The sequence below is a fragment of the Triticum urartu genome, chromosome 3, assembly GCF_003073215.2.
Source record: "Triticum urartu cultivar G1812 chromosome 3, Tu2.1, whole genome shotgun sequence".
In the NCBI taxonomy this organism is placed as follows: Eukaryota; Viridiplantae; Streptophyta; class Magnoliopsida; order Poales; family Poaceae; genus Triticum; species Triticum urartu.
This window is the reverse complement of record NC_053024.1, coordinates 706490085-706506761: the sequence shown is the minus strand read 5'-3', so window position 1 is coordinate 706506761 and position 16677 is coordinate 706490085.

The window sequence follows — 16677 nt, the reverse complement described above, 5'->3', positions numbered from 1 at the left end:
TTGTGTGCCTAAACAAAATGGTGTAGGCATTTGGAGATGCCAACCAAGGAGCCAAGTTTTAATATTCTTTTATTTAACGATGAGTATTTCTCCTATATTTGGGCCTACACGTGTTGTACTAGGTTATCTACAAAGACATCGGTTCTAATAAATCATTGGCATGTCAAATATGATAAAAATATATAGTGTTTCTTCTATATTTGTACAAAAGGTCAGGGTGTTTTGCATTTTATAAAATAATACAATGGCATTATTGATGAGAAAATCCTAAACAAAAACCTTACGCAAAACATTGATTTTTGTAAACAAAACAAAATTAAACTTAATAGCGCACGCCAGCTACTGCCAACCCAAAAGAAAATCAATCTTAAAAAGGCAACAAAGCAACACCGCTCATTTGGCGATGACGTTGCATCCTTAACAATGCCAGCAAGCCATGAACCACAACAAGGCAACCTGGACGGCATATGACACAACGACACAAAAGTGCCAGCTGCAATAATTACTGGCCTTGCCCGAAAAGGTGGCATGACATCCTCGACAATGCCAGCAAGCCATGAACCACGACAAAGTAACCTGGACGGTACATGACACAACGACACAAAAGTGCCAGCTGCAACAATTACTGGCCTTGCCTGAGATGGTGGCGTTACATCCTCACCAATGCCAACAAGCCGTGAACCACAACAAACCAACCTGGACGGCACATGACACAATGACACATAAGTGCCAGCTACAACAATTACTGGCCTTGCCCGAGAAGGTGGTGTTACATCCTCAACAATGCCAGGAAGCCATGAACTACGACAAAGCAACCTGGACGGTACATGACACAACGACACAAAAGTGCCAGCTACAACAATTACTGGCCTTGCCCGAGATGGTGGTGTTACATCCTCACCAATGCCAGCAAGCCATGAACCACGACAAACCAACCTGGACGGCACATGACACAACGACACATAAGTGCCAGCTGCAACAATTACTTGCGTTGCCCGAGAAGGTGGCGTTACATCCTCACCAATGCCAGCAAGCCATGAACCACGACAAAGCAACCTAGACGGTACATGACACAACGACACAAAAGTGCCAGCTGCAACAATTACTGGCCTTGCCCGAGATGGTGGCGTTACATCCTCGCCAATGCCAGCAAGCCGTGAACCATGACAAACCAACCTGGACGACACATGACACAATGACACATAAGTGCCAGCTGCAACAATTGCTGGCCTTGCCCGAGAAGGTGGCATTACATCCTCACCAATGCCAGCAAGATGTGAACCATGACAAGGCTACGTGGACGGCACATGACACAATGACACAAAAAGTGCCAACTGTAAAAATTACTGGCCTTACCCGAGAAGGTGGCATTACATCCTCAGTAGTGCCAGCAAGCCATGAACCATGACAAAGCAACCTGGACGGCACATGACACAACGACACAACAATGCCAGCTGCAACAATACTGACCTTGCCTGAGAAGGTTGCGTTACATCCCAACAATGCCAGCAAACCATGAAGCACGACAAAGAAACTTGGACGGCACATGACACAAGGACACAAAAGTGCCAGCTGCAACAATTATTGGCCTTGCCCGAGAAGGTGAAGTTACAGCCTCACCAATGCTAGCAAGCCATGAAGCATGATAAAACAACCTGGACGGCACATTACACAACAACACAAATGTCGGCTGCAAAAATTACTGGCCTTGCCCGAAAAGGTGGTGTTACATACTCAGCAATGCCAGCAAGCCATGAACCACGACAAAGTAACCTGGACGGCACATGACACAATGACACAAAAGTGCCAACTGCAATAATTATTGGCCTTGCCCGAGAAGGTGGAGTTACATCCTCACCAATGCTAGCAAGCCATGAACCATGACAAAGCAACCTAGACATCACATGACACAACGACACATAAGTTCCAGCTGCAACAATTACTGGCCTTGCCCGAGAAGGTGGCGTTACATCCTCACAAATGACAGCAAGCCATGAACCACGACAAAACAACCTAGACGGTACATGACACAATGACACAAAAGTGCCAGCCGCAACAATTACTGGCCTAAATCGACGGATCTCGGGTAGGGGGTCCCGAGGTGTAGGTCTAGGAACAATGGTAACAGGGTAAAAAGGGAGACGATGTTTTACCCAGGTTTGGGCCCTCTCGGAGAGGTAAAACCCTGTGTCCTGCTTTGATTGTATTGATGTGACGGGGTACATAGTACAAGGTGATCTATCTCGAGATCATATGATTGTTTTCTAAACCCTAAGGTTGGTTATCGTGTCTCTAAGGACTAAACCCCTCGGCTTATATATGCACCATGGGTACCTAGGTCACACATATGGTCGGTTGCTGCTACTTGTGAGCGGCGTTGGGATTTTCCCCGAAGAGGAAGGGTGAAACAATATAGTAGCGATAAGTATTTCCCTCAATTGAGAACCAAGGTTTATCAAATCAGAAGGAGTACCAACCAAATCCTAGTGAACAAGAACGTCACACACAAAAGCAAATACTTGCACCCAACTGTCAATACCCTTGAATTCGTTACTTGGAAGGATCAAATCTTGTATAGGCAGATAGATAAATCGCAAAACAAAATAAAAATAAATAAATTGCAGCAAGGTATTTTTGGTTTTTATAATATGATTAAAGTAGACTCGGGGGCCATAGTTTTAACTAGAGGCTTCTCTCTCAAAACAATATCATACAGTGGGTAAACAAATTACTGTTGGACAATTGATAGAAGGCGTATACATGGCAATGATCATGTATATAGGCATCACGTCCATGACAAGTAGACTGACTCCTGTCTACATCTACTAATATTACTCCACCAATCGACTTCTATCCAACATGCATCTATGGTATTGAGTTCATGACAGACAGAGTAACGTCTTAAGCAGGATGACATGATTTAGACAAAGTAAACTCAAGCAATATGACTAAACCTCGCCGTTTTATCCTTAATAGCAACAGTACAATACATGCCTCGCTACCCCTTCTGTCATTGGGTGAGGACACCACAAGATTGAACCCATTACAAAGCACCTGTCCCACTAAAGATAAATCATTCTAGTTGGCCAAACCAAACAGATAGATCACAGAGAAATATAAAGCTATAATAATCATGCATAATAAAGTTCAGAAAATACTCAATTACTTTAAATGAATAATCTAATCATAAACCCACAATTCATCTAATCCCAACAAACACACCGCAAAAGAAGATTACATTGGATAGAACTCCAAGAAGATCAACGGGAACATATGATTGAAGATCAAAGAGAGAGAAGAAGTCATCTAGCTACTAGCTATGGACCCGTAGGTCTGTGGTGAACTACTCACGCATCATCGGAAGGCAACAAGTATGATGTAGAAGCCCTCCGTGATCGATTCCCCTTTGGCAGAGTACCGAAAAAGGCCTCCAGATGGGATCACGGAAGAACAGAAGCTTGTCGCGTGATACGTCTCCAACGTATCTATAATTTATGAAGTATTCATGTCATGTTTACAACAATTTTATAGATTTTGGTATGATTTGATTAGAACTAACCAGGACTGGCGCTGTTTTCAGGAGAACTACCGTGGTGTCATTTTTGTGCAGAAATAGAAGTTCCCAGAATGGGCTGAAAATGCATGGTGATTTTTTATGGACCAAAAGAGACCCCCGAAGCACAAGAGTTGGGCCAGAAGAGTCCCGAAGCGATGATAAGGTAGGGGGGAGTGCCCTACCCCCTGGGAGGGTGCTCCTGGCTTGGCGCTGCCTCGTGGACCCCCTTGACGTGAGACCATGCCAAAAATTTCTATAAATACCAAAAACCCCAGAAAGGAACCTAGGTCGGAAGTTCCGCCACTACAAGCCTCTGTAGCCACGAAAAACCAATCAGGAGCCCGTTCCGGCACCCTGCCAGAGGGGGAAACCATCACTGGAGGCCATCTTCATCATCCCGATGGTCTCCATGACGAGGAGGGAGTAGTTCACCCTCGGGGATGAGGTTATGTACCAGTAACTATGTGTTCTCTCTCTCTCTCTCTTGTGTTCTTAATTTGGCACGATCTTGATGTACCGCGAGCTTTGTTATTATAGTTGGATCACATGGTGTTTCTCCCCCTCTACCTTCTTGTGATGAATTGAGTTTTACCTTTGAGGTTTCACTATTATCGGATTGAATACTATCATGGATTTGAGAACACTTGATGTATGTCTTGCGTGGGATACCCGTGGTGACAATGGGGTGTTCTATTGATTCACTTGATGTATGTTTTGGCACTCAACTCGCGGATTCCCGAGGTGACATTGGGGTAATCTATGCATATGGGTTGATGCACGTTTTCGTCCTTGTTTCTTCGGTAGGAATCTTGGGGCACTCTATGAGCTTCTTTATGTTGGATTGAATATTATGAATCTGAAGTTGTTTTGACCCACGGATACTTGTGGTGACATTGGAGTATCTAGGTGACATTATGGTTGATTGTGAAGGAAATATGCCCTAGAGGCAATAATAAAGTTGTTATTTATATTTCCTTATATCATGATAAATGTTTATTATTCATGCTAGAATTGTATTAACCGGAAACATAATACATGTGTGAATACATAGACAAACAGAGTGTCCCTAGTATGCCTCTACTTGACTAGCTCGTTAATCAAAGATGGTTAAGTTTCCTAGCCATGGACATGTGTTGTCATTTGATGAATGGGATCACATCATTAGAGAATGATGTGATGGACAAGACCCATCCGTTAGCTTAGCACTATGATCATTTAGTTTATTGCTACTACTTTCTTCATGACTTATACATGTTCCTATGACTATAAGATTATGCAACTCCTGAATACCGGAGGAACACTTAGTGTGCTATCAAACGTCACAACGTAACTGGGTGATTATAAAGATGCTCTACAAGTGTCTCCGATGGTGTTTGTTGAGTTGGCATAGATCAAGATTAGGATTTGTCACTCCGATTGTCGGGGAGGTATCTCTGGGCCCTCTCGGTAATGCACATCACTATCAGCCTTGCAAGCAATGTGACTAATGAGTTAGTTGCGGGATGATGCATTACATAACGAGTAAAGAGACTTGCCGGTAATGAGATTGAACTAGGTATTGAGATACCGACGATCGAATCTCGGGCAAGTAACATACCAATGACAAAGGGAACAACGTATGTTGTTATGCGGTTTGACCGATAAAGATCTTCGTAGAATATGTAGGAACCATTATGAGCATCCAGGTTCCCCTATTGGTTATTGACTGGAAGTGAGTCTCGGTCATGTCTACATAGTTCTCGAACCCGTAGGGTCCGCACGCTTAACGTTCGGTGACGATCGGTATTATGAGTTTATGTGTTTTGATGTACCGAAGGTAGTTCGGAGTCCTGGATGTGATCACGGACATGACGAGGGGTCTCAAAATGGTCGAGACATAAAGATTGATATATTGGAAGGTTATATTCGGACACAGGAAGGGTTCCGAAGTATCGAGTATTTTTCAGAGTACCGGGAGGTTATACCAGAACTCCCCGGGGAGTCTATGGGCCTTATTGGGCCCTAGTGGAGAAAGAGGGCAGCAAGCAAGGTGTGGGGCTGATATGTCCATTTTGTATCATGCTTTTATATCGATATTTATTGCATTATGGGTAGTTATTACACATTATGTCACAATACTTATGCCTATTCTCTCTTATTTTACAAGGTTTACATAAAGAGGGAGAATGCCGGTTGCTGGAATTCTGGGCTGGAAAAGGGGCAAATATTAGAGACCTATTCTGCACAACTCCAAAAGTCCTAAAACTCCATGGAAGTTATTTTTGGAAATAATAAAAAATACTGAGCGAAGAAAATACCAGAGGGGGCCCACACCCTAGCCACGAGGGTGGGGGGCGCGCCCCTGCCTCGTGGGCCCCCTGGTGGCCCTCCGATGCCCATCTTCTGCTATATGAGGTCTTTCGTCCGAGAAAAAATCATAAGCAAGCTTTCGGGACGAGACTCCGCCGCCACGAGGCGGAACCTTGGCGGAACCAATCTAGGGCTCCGGCGGAGCTGTTCTGCCGGGGAAACTTCCCTCCGGGAGGGGGAAATCATCACCATCGTCATCACCAACGATCCTCTCATCGGGAGGGGGTCAATCTCCATCAACATCTTCACCAGCACCATCTCATCTCAAACCCTAGTTCATCTCTTATATCCAATCTTTGTATCCAAACCTCAGATTGGTACCTGTGGGTTGCTAGTAGTGTTGATTACTCCTTGTAGTTGATGTTAGTTGGTTTACTTGGTGGAAGATTATATGTTCAGATCCATTATGCATATTAATACCCCTCTGATTATGAACATGAATATGCTTTGTGAGTAGTTACGTTTGTTCCTGAGGACATGAGAGAAGTCTTGATATTAGTAGCCATGTGAATTTGGTATTCATTCGATATTTTGATGAGATGTATGTTGTTATCCCTCTAGTGGTGTCATGTGAACATCGACTACATGACACTTCACCATTGTTTGGGCCTAGAGGGAGGCATTGGGAAGTAATAAGTAGATGATATGTTGCTAGAGTGACAGAAGCTTAAACCCTAGTTTATGCGTTGCTTCGTAAGGGGCTGATTTGGATCCACATGTTTCATGCTATGGTTAGGTTTACCTTAATACTTCTGTTGTAGTTGCGGATGCTTGCAATGGGGGTTAATCATAAGTGGGATGCTTGTCCAAGTAAGGATAATACCCAAGCACCGGTCCACCCACATATCAAAATATCAAAGTACCGAACGCGAATCATATGAACGTGATGAAAACTAGCTTGACGATAATTCCCATGTGTCCTCGGGAGCGATTTCCTTCATATAAGAGTTTGTCCAGGCTTGTCCTTTGCTACAAAAAGGATCGGGCCATCTTGCTGCACCTTATTTACTTTTATTACTTGCTACTCGTTACAAATTACCTTATCACAAAACTATCTGTTACCGATAATTTCAGTGCTTGCAAAGAATACCTTGCTGAAAACCGCTTATCATTTCCTTCTGCTCCTCGTTGGGTTCGACACTCTTATCGAAAAGGCTACGATAGATCCCTACACTTGTGGGTCATCAAGACTCTTTTCTGGCGCCATTGCCGGGGAGTGAAGCGCCTTTGGTAGGTGGAATTTGGTAAGGAAAAATTTATATAGTGTGCTGAAATTTACTGTCACTTGTTACTTTGGAAAGTAATCCTTTGAGGGGCTTGTTCGGGGTATCTTCACTTCGACCGGTAGAGCAAATAGTTGCTCCTCAACCTACTGAACCTACTGAAAATGTTTACTTTGAAATTCCTTCGGGTATGATAGAGAAACTGCTAGCGAATCCTTTTGCAGGAGATGGAACATTACATCCTGACTTACACTTAATCTATGTGGATGAAGTTTGTGGATTACTTAAGCTTGCAGGTATGCCCGATGATGTTATCAAGAAAAAGGTCTTCCCTTTATCTTTTGTAACATCCTGAATTTTCAATTTGGAATGTTATACACTAGATCATCATTGCATATCATATTTCATGGCATTTTGGTTGATCCTAGAAATTCTACGCAACTCAAGGACCCTCGGAGAGAGTTGGGGATTTCGTTATTTTCATATTTGAGTTTTCTCAAATTTTGAAAATAGGATCATTTGATTTTATTTATTTTATCTTCAATTATTTCTACTATAAAAGTTATGAGAGAGGGAATAAAATGACTTTCCCAAAATAAAGAAATATTGAGGATTTAATAAAAAGATCAAATAAGTTTTTATTTTGGTTTTATTTTCTATTTTATTTGAATTTAGGAAAAATTGCATGTTTTCAAAAATTTCATTTAGGGCCAAGAAAATGTTCATCCTATTCTAAATATTTTATTTAGACGGTGAAAATTTGTTTTGGCATTTTTAGATTTTCATTTATTTTTCTAGAATTTTTTTAGTCGCAGCGGAATTGTTTAAAAAAAAAGAGACCCCGCGCATGACTGGGCCAAGGGCCCAGCCGAGCAGGCCGGCCCAGCCAGCCCGCGCTGCCTCCCGCCGGGTCGGGACAAGAGTCCCCACCAGCGCCACCGCCGCCCGAGTCCGGGGAGGACCCGCCTCCCGAGGCCGACCCCTCCCCCAAGTCGCCTCTCCCCCCTTCTATAACCCCGCCGCCACCCCCTACAGCCCACACCCGCCGCCGCCGCACGCCATCGCACGCCACCCGCGCCGCCTACCGCCGCCGCCGCAGCCGCCGCCCCGCCGCCCCGCACCACCCACCGGAGCCTTGCCGGAGCTCCGAGCCGAGGTAGCCGCCGCCCCGGTTTTTGAGAAAAAGCCGTTTCGTTTTTTTAAAAACCCTAGTTCTTTGTTTTTTTAAATAGATCGATTTTTCTCCGGTTTATTTATTTAGCGAGCGTTCGCTCGTCTGTTTGTTTTAACGAACGCGTCCTTCGTTTAGTTCCTGTTAATGAACGTTCGTTCATTAACCTGTTCGTCATTTTTCTTTTCCTCGGATTAAATCCGTGATTTTTTTGATCGCAATTTCTGATCCGATGTTCGATTTAGTTTAACTTTTCGCTCGTTTGTCGGAATCAGGTGATTCAAGCGCCTGGAGTTTCGTCTCGAAACCCTCTTTCCGTCTAACCAACTCAAACAAGTTTTTGCCTTAGTAAAATTTGACCTAGATCCAGAATAGTAAACGAAGCTTGTTTCTTTTGCCGTTTGTCTTTCGTTGCTTCGTTTGGTTTGCTTTCTTTTGCCAACCGGAGTTCTTAAATTGAACTATCTGGTTAGATCTCTTATTCAAGTTTTACCCGTGCATTAGTTGAGTACTTACTGATTGCTTGTTTGTTTGCGGTAGAGTACCCGGAGTGCGCCGCTTGCTACTTCAAATCGCTAGGTTTTGCGGATCATCAGCAAGGCAAGTAACACTTTGATCATAGCTCCTACTACCCAATTTTATTGCATTAGATCAATCCTCACACCTTGCATGATTAGGATCTAAATAAATTGTGGGTTCTGGGAAGTAGTTGAGGTAGTACCTATTACATGTTTATTATCAAACCTTTGGGAGTTACTTCTACGTTTGCTTATTATGCCATGCTATGCTAGTAGACATGGATTGGGTGAGTGAAATCCATGACAGATGTGAGTTTGTTAAATTAATGGTTTATCTAAGGTGGCAACTTAAACACACATCTGGGTGGATTGAGGCACCTGGGTATTCCAGCGATTGCCTGTTTTTCTTTTGGACCGCCACCCAGGCTCAAAGGGATCATGAGATTATTCATGCTAGAAACTTCCGTGTGCAGCCACAAGCTACTATGGGCTCTAGCACAGTTGACTAAGTCGTGCAAACTCTTGTAGTGGTAGACTAGAAGATGTAGGGGAAAGTAGGTGTAACGGTCTACCCGATCGTAAGGTGCTAGCGCTTCTGAAAGACTATGTCTCGGTCATCCGTTTCTCAAACACCTTGTAGTGCGAGAATCCCAACGGAGGAGATCGAGTCTTGTGGGGAAAAGTGCGCAAACCTCTGCAGAGTGTATAAACTAATCATGGTTAGCCGTGTCCCCGGTTATGGACATCTTGAGTATCTAGTACCTGGATTATCATGTGAATCTCATCATGTTACTCTAATTAATTTTGTTGGGTTTTTATTTAATGATGATGCTTAATTGGGATTGAGAATGATGTCAACCATTCTCAATGTTTAACAACTACCTTGATAGTTAAATAAAATTTATTCCTTTGCAGTAGGGAAAAATTGGCTTTACGCAAAACTGTAACCATAGAGCTTTCCACCAGCCAAATATGCATGTAGTATAGCCTTATTTCTTTCATTGCTCTCTATGTGTTACATTGCCAGCATATTCCATGTGCTGACCCATTTCGGGCTGCAACGTTCATGTTGCAAACTTTTCAGACGATGATTAAGGTGCTTTTAGGTCGTGGTTCTATACTCAGTGATGCCGTTGGAGTTGATGGACTCACTTATCTTCCAAGCCTTCCACTGTTATCGTTATTAGATGGCCTTAAGCCATTATTATTGTATTAAGTTCTCTTTTGAGACTCTCGATGTAATAAGTGTGTGATTGCTACTCTGTTATAAATCCTTCAAGTACTGTGTGGTGTCAGCATTACTGATCCAGGGATGACACCTGAGCACAGAGATTGGGCCGTTTGAGGTATGGTCACTACAAGATGGTATCAGAGCACACGCTGACTGTAGGACACGATCACTAAGCTAAAACCCTAGATCACTACTCACTCTTCTCATTCTAACTTCTCATCTTTTCTGCTCTTTTAGGATGGCGGATGCAAGGAACAAGTTCACACAACCGGATGAAGATACACCCTTTGGACGTCACTTGAAGGAAGTCACAAGATACCTGAACATAGGAGTACCAAGCTTCACTGGAACCTACAACTCCACATTACCTGAAGAAGAGCGCTAGATGATTCAAGTTCAAGTACCAGGAAGGACGTTCATGCCAGTCACTAAGCCCATAGAGTTTTCTTTTGATGCGCCAACTTGGAATCTAGGAAAGAGCATGGAAGCTCACATCGCCATGGGACGCATTGGAGAAGTTTACCGCAATGATCTCAAGGATACTATCTACCAGATTTGTGGGCGCCGAGATGAGCACTGGGAGATGATCAGCACTAGGAAGGATAGATCAATTGCAGCTTTTATCCAGGAGTTAAACCAGCACATTCGATGTTAGGAGAACCAGATGTGCGCCGACATGATAGATCTGAAGAAGGCAAGGACTAGAATCAAGGAACTGGAGGAAGAACTCAAGGCCACACGTGAAGATTATGAAGAGGAAATTAAAGTACTAGTGGATAAGAATGCCGACCTAACAATGAAGATCGGAATATTTATGGGAGGCCCTACACCAGTAGAAGAAGACGAAGAAACCAAGGAGATTCGCCCGAAAGACTACATCATCATCAACGACACCGACTCGGATCCAGATGATAGTGATGATGACTATGTTGATGAAGCTGGAGCAGATATCATGGAGTCTGCAACCGAAGAATATTTCTAGTAGACCACCCCATCAGTAGTAGTAGTCCACCATGTAAATATAGTAGTCCGAGCACTTTTGCGATAGTTAGATCGATTGTATGCCCTTGTTTGATTGAATGAAGTGAATTGTTTGCTTTTGCCTCATGTGCATATGGGTAGTGTTTTCTCTCTAGACCCCTCTCTATTCTTAAATCTCATCTTTTCTGAACCCTCAGATGCCTCCGAGACGTGACCTCGGATTTACCTTCCCACCGGAGCTCACTCAGTTGATCCAGCAGCAGAACGCATTGATGCAGTTACTAGTCCAGAATCAGAATCAAGGGAACAACAACAACCTACCACCACCACCACCACCTGTTGATCACTTAGCCCGTTTTCTTAGGTTGAATCCGCCGGTGTTTTCCAGTAGCACCGAGCCGATAGTAGCAGATGATTGGCTCTGCAAGACAGCAAGGGAGTTGACCACAGCAGGATGCACATATGCGGAAAAGGTGAAGTTTTCCGCACATCGGCTTGAAGGACCTGCAGCATCATGGTGGGAGAATTTCACAACCACTTTCCCCGTCGACACTGTCACATGGGACCAGTTCCAGCAGGCTTTCCGTACTGCCCATGTTTCAGCAGGAGCTATGGCCCTAAAGAAGCGAGAGTTTCGCAACTTGCGCCAAGGAGGAAGGATAGTTGGCCAGTATGTGGAGGACTTTAGTAAGCTAGCATGTTATGCCCCAGATGACGTTGCTACGGATGCAGCTAAGCAGGAGAAGTTTCTGGAAGGACTGAATGATGAGTCAAGCATGCAGTTGATGGTAGCAACCTTCAACAACTACCAGGAGTTGGTAGATCGTGCTCTCATGATTGAAGGGAAGCAGCAGCAAATTGAGAACCGCAAGAGGAAGTATGGACAAGGGAAGTACAATTCTGGAGCTCAGCAGAAGCCACGTTTTACGCCTAGTACGGGAGGACATTTTCAGCATACCCATGGAGGAGGTAGCTCGCACAATCATAATGGCACCAAGAATGGGAATGGGAATGGAGGAAGCAACGGCCAGAACCGTACAAACCCATCAACCCTAGCCAAGAGAGACCTGAGCCAAGTCACTTGCTTTAAGTGCCAGAAGACCGGACATTATGCCAATGAATGTCCTGAAGCCCAAAATGGAAATGGCAATGGAAGCTCTGGGAAGAAGCCGAACCCTTTCAACAGGGGACAGGTGAACCACGTTAACGTGGAGGAGGTTGAAGAGCAGCCGGATGTAGTAATCGGTAAGTTTTTGGTTAAGTCATTTACTGCACTCGTTCTTTTTGATACTGGTGCATCACATTCATACGTATCAAGGGAATTCGTGGATAAGTATAACCTGCCCACCAAAGTTCTTAGAACACCTATGTTAGTAAGCTCACCAGGAGCGGAGTATATGGCTAGTAAGGGATGTTTTCAAGTGCCATTGAGTATAGGTAGGCATGTGTTTCCCTCAGATTTGATCATTTTGGAATCACAAGGTTTGGATGTAATTCTGGATATGGATTGACTGTCGATGTATGGAGGAAACATCAATTGCACCAGTAAGTCAATTTTGCTTACCACCCCAGAAGGGAGAAGGATCAAGTATGTATCCCAGCATGTGCCGAAGAGGACTCAAGTAAATTGTTTAACAGGAGTTGTGCAGGAGGAAGTACCAGTGGTGAAGGATTTCCCTGATGTATTTCCAGAAGAGTTGCCAGGCATGCCACCGGATAGAGATATTGAGTTTTTGATTGAGCTTTTGCCAGGCACAGGGCCAATATCTAAGAGACCATATAGGATGCCCGCAAAGGATTTGGTGGAGATTAAGAAGCAGATTAAGGAGTTACTGGATAAAGGTTATATTCGCCCAAGTTCTTCACCTTGGGGATCGCCAGTAGTTCTAGTGGAGAAGAAGGATGGATCGTTAAGGATGGTTGTTGATTATCGAGAATTGAATGAAGTAACCATGAAGAACAAGTACCACACTACCGACAATCAATGATCTATTTGATCGATTGCAAGGAGCTAAGGTATTTTCCAAGATCGACCTGCGATCAGGATACCATCAGTTGAAGATTCGAGAACAGGATATACCTAAGACGACTTTTACCACCAGGTATGGGCTGTACGAGTATACCGTTATGTCATTTGGTCTGACTAATGCACCTGCATATTTTATGAACATGATGAACAAGGTGTTTATGGAGTTTCTGGATAAGTTCGTTGTAGTGTTCATCGATGATATCCTGGTATACTCGAAGAACGAAGAGGAGCATAAGGAGCACTTGTGTTTGGTAAGCTCAGAGAACATCAGTTATATGCCAAGTTTAGCAAATGTGAGTTTTGGTTGAAGGAAGTTGGATTCCTCGGACACGTTATATCTGGAGAGGGTATAGCAGTAGATCCCACCAAGGTTGACACTATGACAAATTAGGAAGCACCAACAACAGTTGGAGAGATCCGGAGTTTTCTTGGACTTGCAGGATACTACCGGAGATTCATTGAAAATTTCTCGAAGATTGCGAAACCTATGACGGAGTTGTTGAAGAAGGATACCAAGTTCATATGGACTGAGGAATGTGAGGCTAGTTTCCAGGAGTTGAAGAAACGTTTGGTTACATCACCAGTGTTGATTTTGCCAGATCAGGCCAAGGATTATGAGGTGTATTGCGACGCTTCACGTCGAGGACTTGGAGCAGTGCTTATGCAGGAAGGAAGAGTTGTCTCATATGCCTCACGACAGCTCAAGCCTCATGAGTTGAATTACGCTACGCATGATTTGGAGTTAGCAGCCGTAGTGCATGCATTGAAGACTTGGAGACATTTTCTCATTGGAAACCATTGTGAGGTGTACACGGACCACAAGAGTTTGAAGTATATTTTCACACAGAAGGAGTTGAACCTCAGACAAAGGAGATGGTTGGAATTCATCAAGGATTATGATATGAGATTGCATTATCACCCTGGAAAGGCTAACGTAGTAGCTGACACGTTGAGCCGTAAAAGTCATGTCAACACCTTAATGACGAAAGATTTACCAAGGGAGTTAGCCGGGAATCTTCGTGAGCTATGTTTGGAGATAGTCCCGAGAGGCTATGTAGCAACATTGGAGATTCAGTCTACTTTGATGGACAAGATCAGAGAAGCTCAAAGGACCGACAAAGAGATCGCTTCTATTAAGGAGAAAATGAGCAAGGGAAAAGCTAAAGGATTTTGTGAGGATGAGAACGATACCTTATGGTTTGAAGACCGCGTTTATGTGCCTAATGATTTGGAGATCAGGAAGTTAATTCTGCAAGAGGCCCATGATTCACCATATTCGATTCACCCAGGAAATACCAAGATGTATTTGGATTTGAAGGATATTTTCTAGTGGACCGGAATGAAGAAGGATATCGCGGAATATGTAGCAGTTTGTGATGTATGTCAAAGAGTAAAGGCAGAGCATCAGAAGCCAGCAGGATTGCTACAGCCATTGCCAATACCCGAATGGAAGTGGGATAAGTTAGGCATGGATTTTATTACAGGATTGCCCAGAACACGTTCAGGCTATGACTCGATATGGGTTGTAGTCGATCGTTTGACAAAGGCAACTCATTTCATTCCAGTGAAGACTACCTATACCAGTGCAAAGTTACCAAAAATATACATGACCAGAATCGTATGTCTGCATGGAGTTCCAAGGAGCATTGTATCAGATAGAGGAACCCAGTTTACCTCAAAGTTCTGGAATCAGTTGCATGAAACCTTGGGTACCAGGCTAGAGTTCAGTACAGCTTTCCATCCACAGACAGATGGACAGACCGAGAGAGTTAATCAGATTTTGGAGGATATGCTGAGAGTTTGTGCACTAGATTACGGATCTAGTTGGGACGAGAATTTTCCATATGCAGAATTCTCTTATAACAACAGTTATCAATCCAGTTTGAAGATGGCCCCTTTCGAAGCTCTGTACGGAAGGAGGTGCAGGACCCCATTGTCGTGGCATGAAGTTGGAGACCGCCAGTTGTTTGGACCGGGTCTGATTAAAGAGTCTGAACAGAAAGTAAAATTGATTCGCGATAGGCTCAAATTAGCCCAGTCCAAGCAGAAGAGCTATGCAGATTCTAAATGCAAGGAGACAGTTTACGAAGTCGGAGACCGAGTTTATCTTCAAGTATCTCCACTTCGAGGAGTTAAGCGCTTTGGAGTTAAGGGTAAGTTAGCGCCACGTTTTGTAGGACCATACAAAGTTTTGGAGCTTATGGGAGAAGTAGCTTATAAGTTGGAATTGCCTGAAGGATTGTCAGGAGTTCACGACGTGTTCCACGTTTCCCAGTTGAAGAAGTGCCACGCAGAGATGGCTGACATAGCGCTGAGGGACACACTGCCGCTGGAAGCGATTCAGTTGGACAGTGATTTGACCTATGAGGAGAAACCAGTCAAGATTCTTGAGTATGCCAGCCGAGTCACCCGCAGCAAAGTTATCAAGTTTTGCAAAGTTCAGTGGAGCCACCAGACGGAAGATGAAGCCACCTGGGAACGAGAGGAAGATCTGTTGAAGGACCACCCTCACCTATTTTCTAGCCAACCCGAATCTTGAGGGCGAGATTCATCTTAAGGGGGGTAGGTTTGTAACATCCCAAATTTTCAATTTGGAATGTTATACACTAGATCATCATTGCATATCATATTTTATGGCATTTTGGTTGATCCTAGAAATTCTACGCAACTCAAGGACCCTCGGAGAGAGTTGGGGATTTCGTTATTTTCATATTTGAGTTTTCTCAAATTTTGAAAATAGGATCATTTGATTTTATTTATTTTATCTTCAATTATTTCTACTATAAAAGTTATGAGAGAGAGAATAAAATGACTTTCCCAAAATAAAGAAATATTGAGGATTTAATAAAAAAATCAAATAAGTTTTTATTTTGGTTTTATTTGCTATTTTATTTGAATTTAGGAAAAATTGCACGTTTTCAAAAATTGCATTTAGGGCCAAGAAAATGTTCATCCTGTTCTAATTATTTTATTTAGACGGCGAAAATTTGTTTTGGCATTTTTAGATTTTTATTTATTTTTCTAGAATTTTTTTAGTCGCAGCGGAATTGTTTTTTTAAAGAGACCCCACAACCGACTGGGCCAAGGGCCCAGCCAGCCGCCGCCGCCTCCCGCCGGGTCGGGACAGGAGTCCCGACCAGCGCCGCCGCTGCCCGAGTCCGGGGAGGACCCACCTCCTGAGGCCGACCCCTCCCCCAAGTCGCCTCTCCCCCCTTTTATAACCCCGCCGCCGCCCCCCTACAGCCCACACCCGCCGCCGCCGCCCCACGCCTCCAGCGCCACCGCCGCACGCCGCCTGCCGCCGCCCTGCACCACCCGCCGGAGCCTCGCCGGAGCTCTGAGCCGAGGTAGCCGCCGCCCCGGGTTTTGAGAAAAAGCCGTTTCGTTTTTTTGAAAAACCCTAGTTCTTCGTTTTTTAAATAGATCGTTTTTTCTCTGGTTTATTTATTTAGCGAGCGTTCGCTCGTCCGTTCGTTTTAACGAACGCGTCCTTCGTTTAGTTCCTGTTAACGAACGTTCGTTCGTTAACCTGTTCGTCGTTTTTCTTTTCCTCGGATTAAATCCGCGATTTTTCTGATCGTGATTTCTGATCCGATGTTCGTTTTAGTTTAACTTTTCG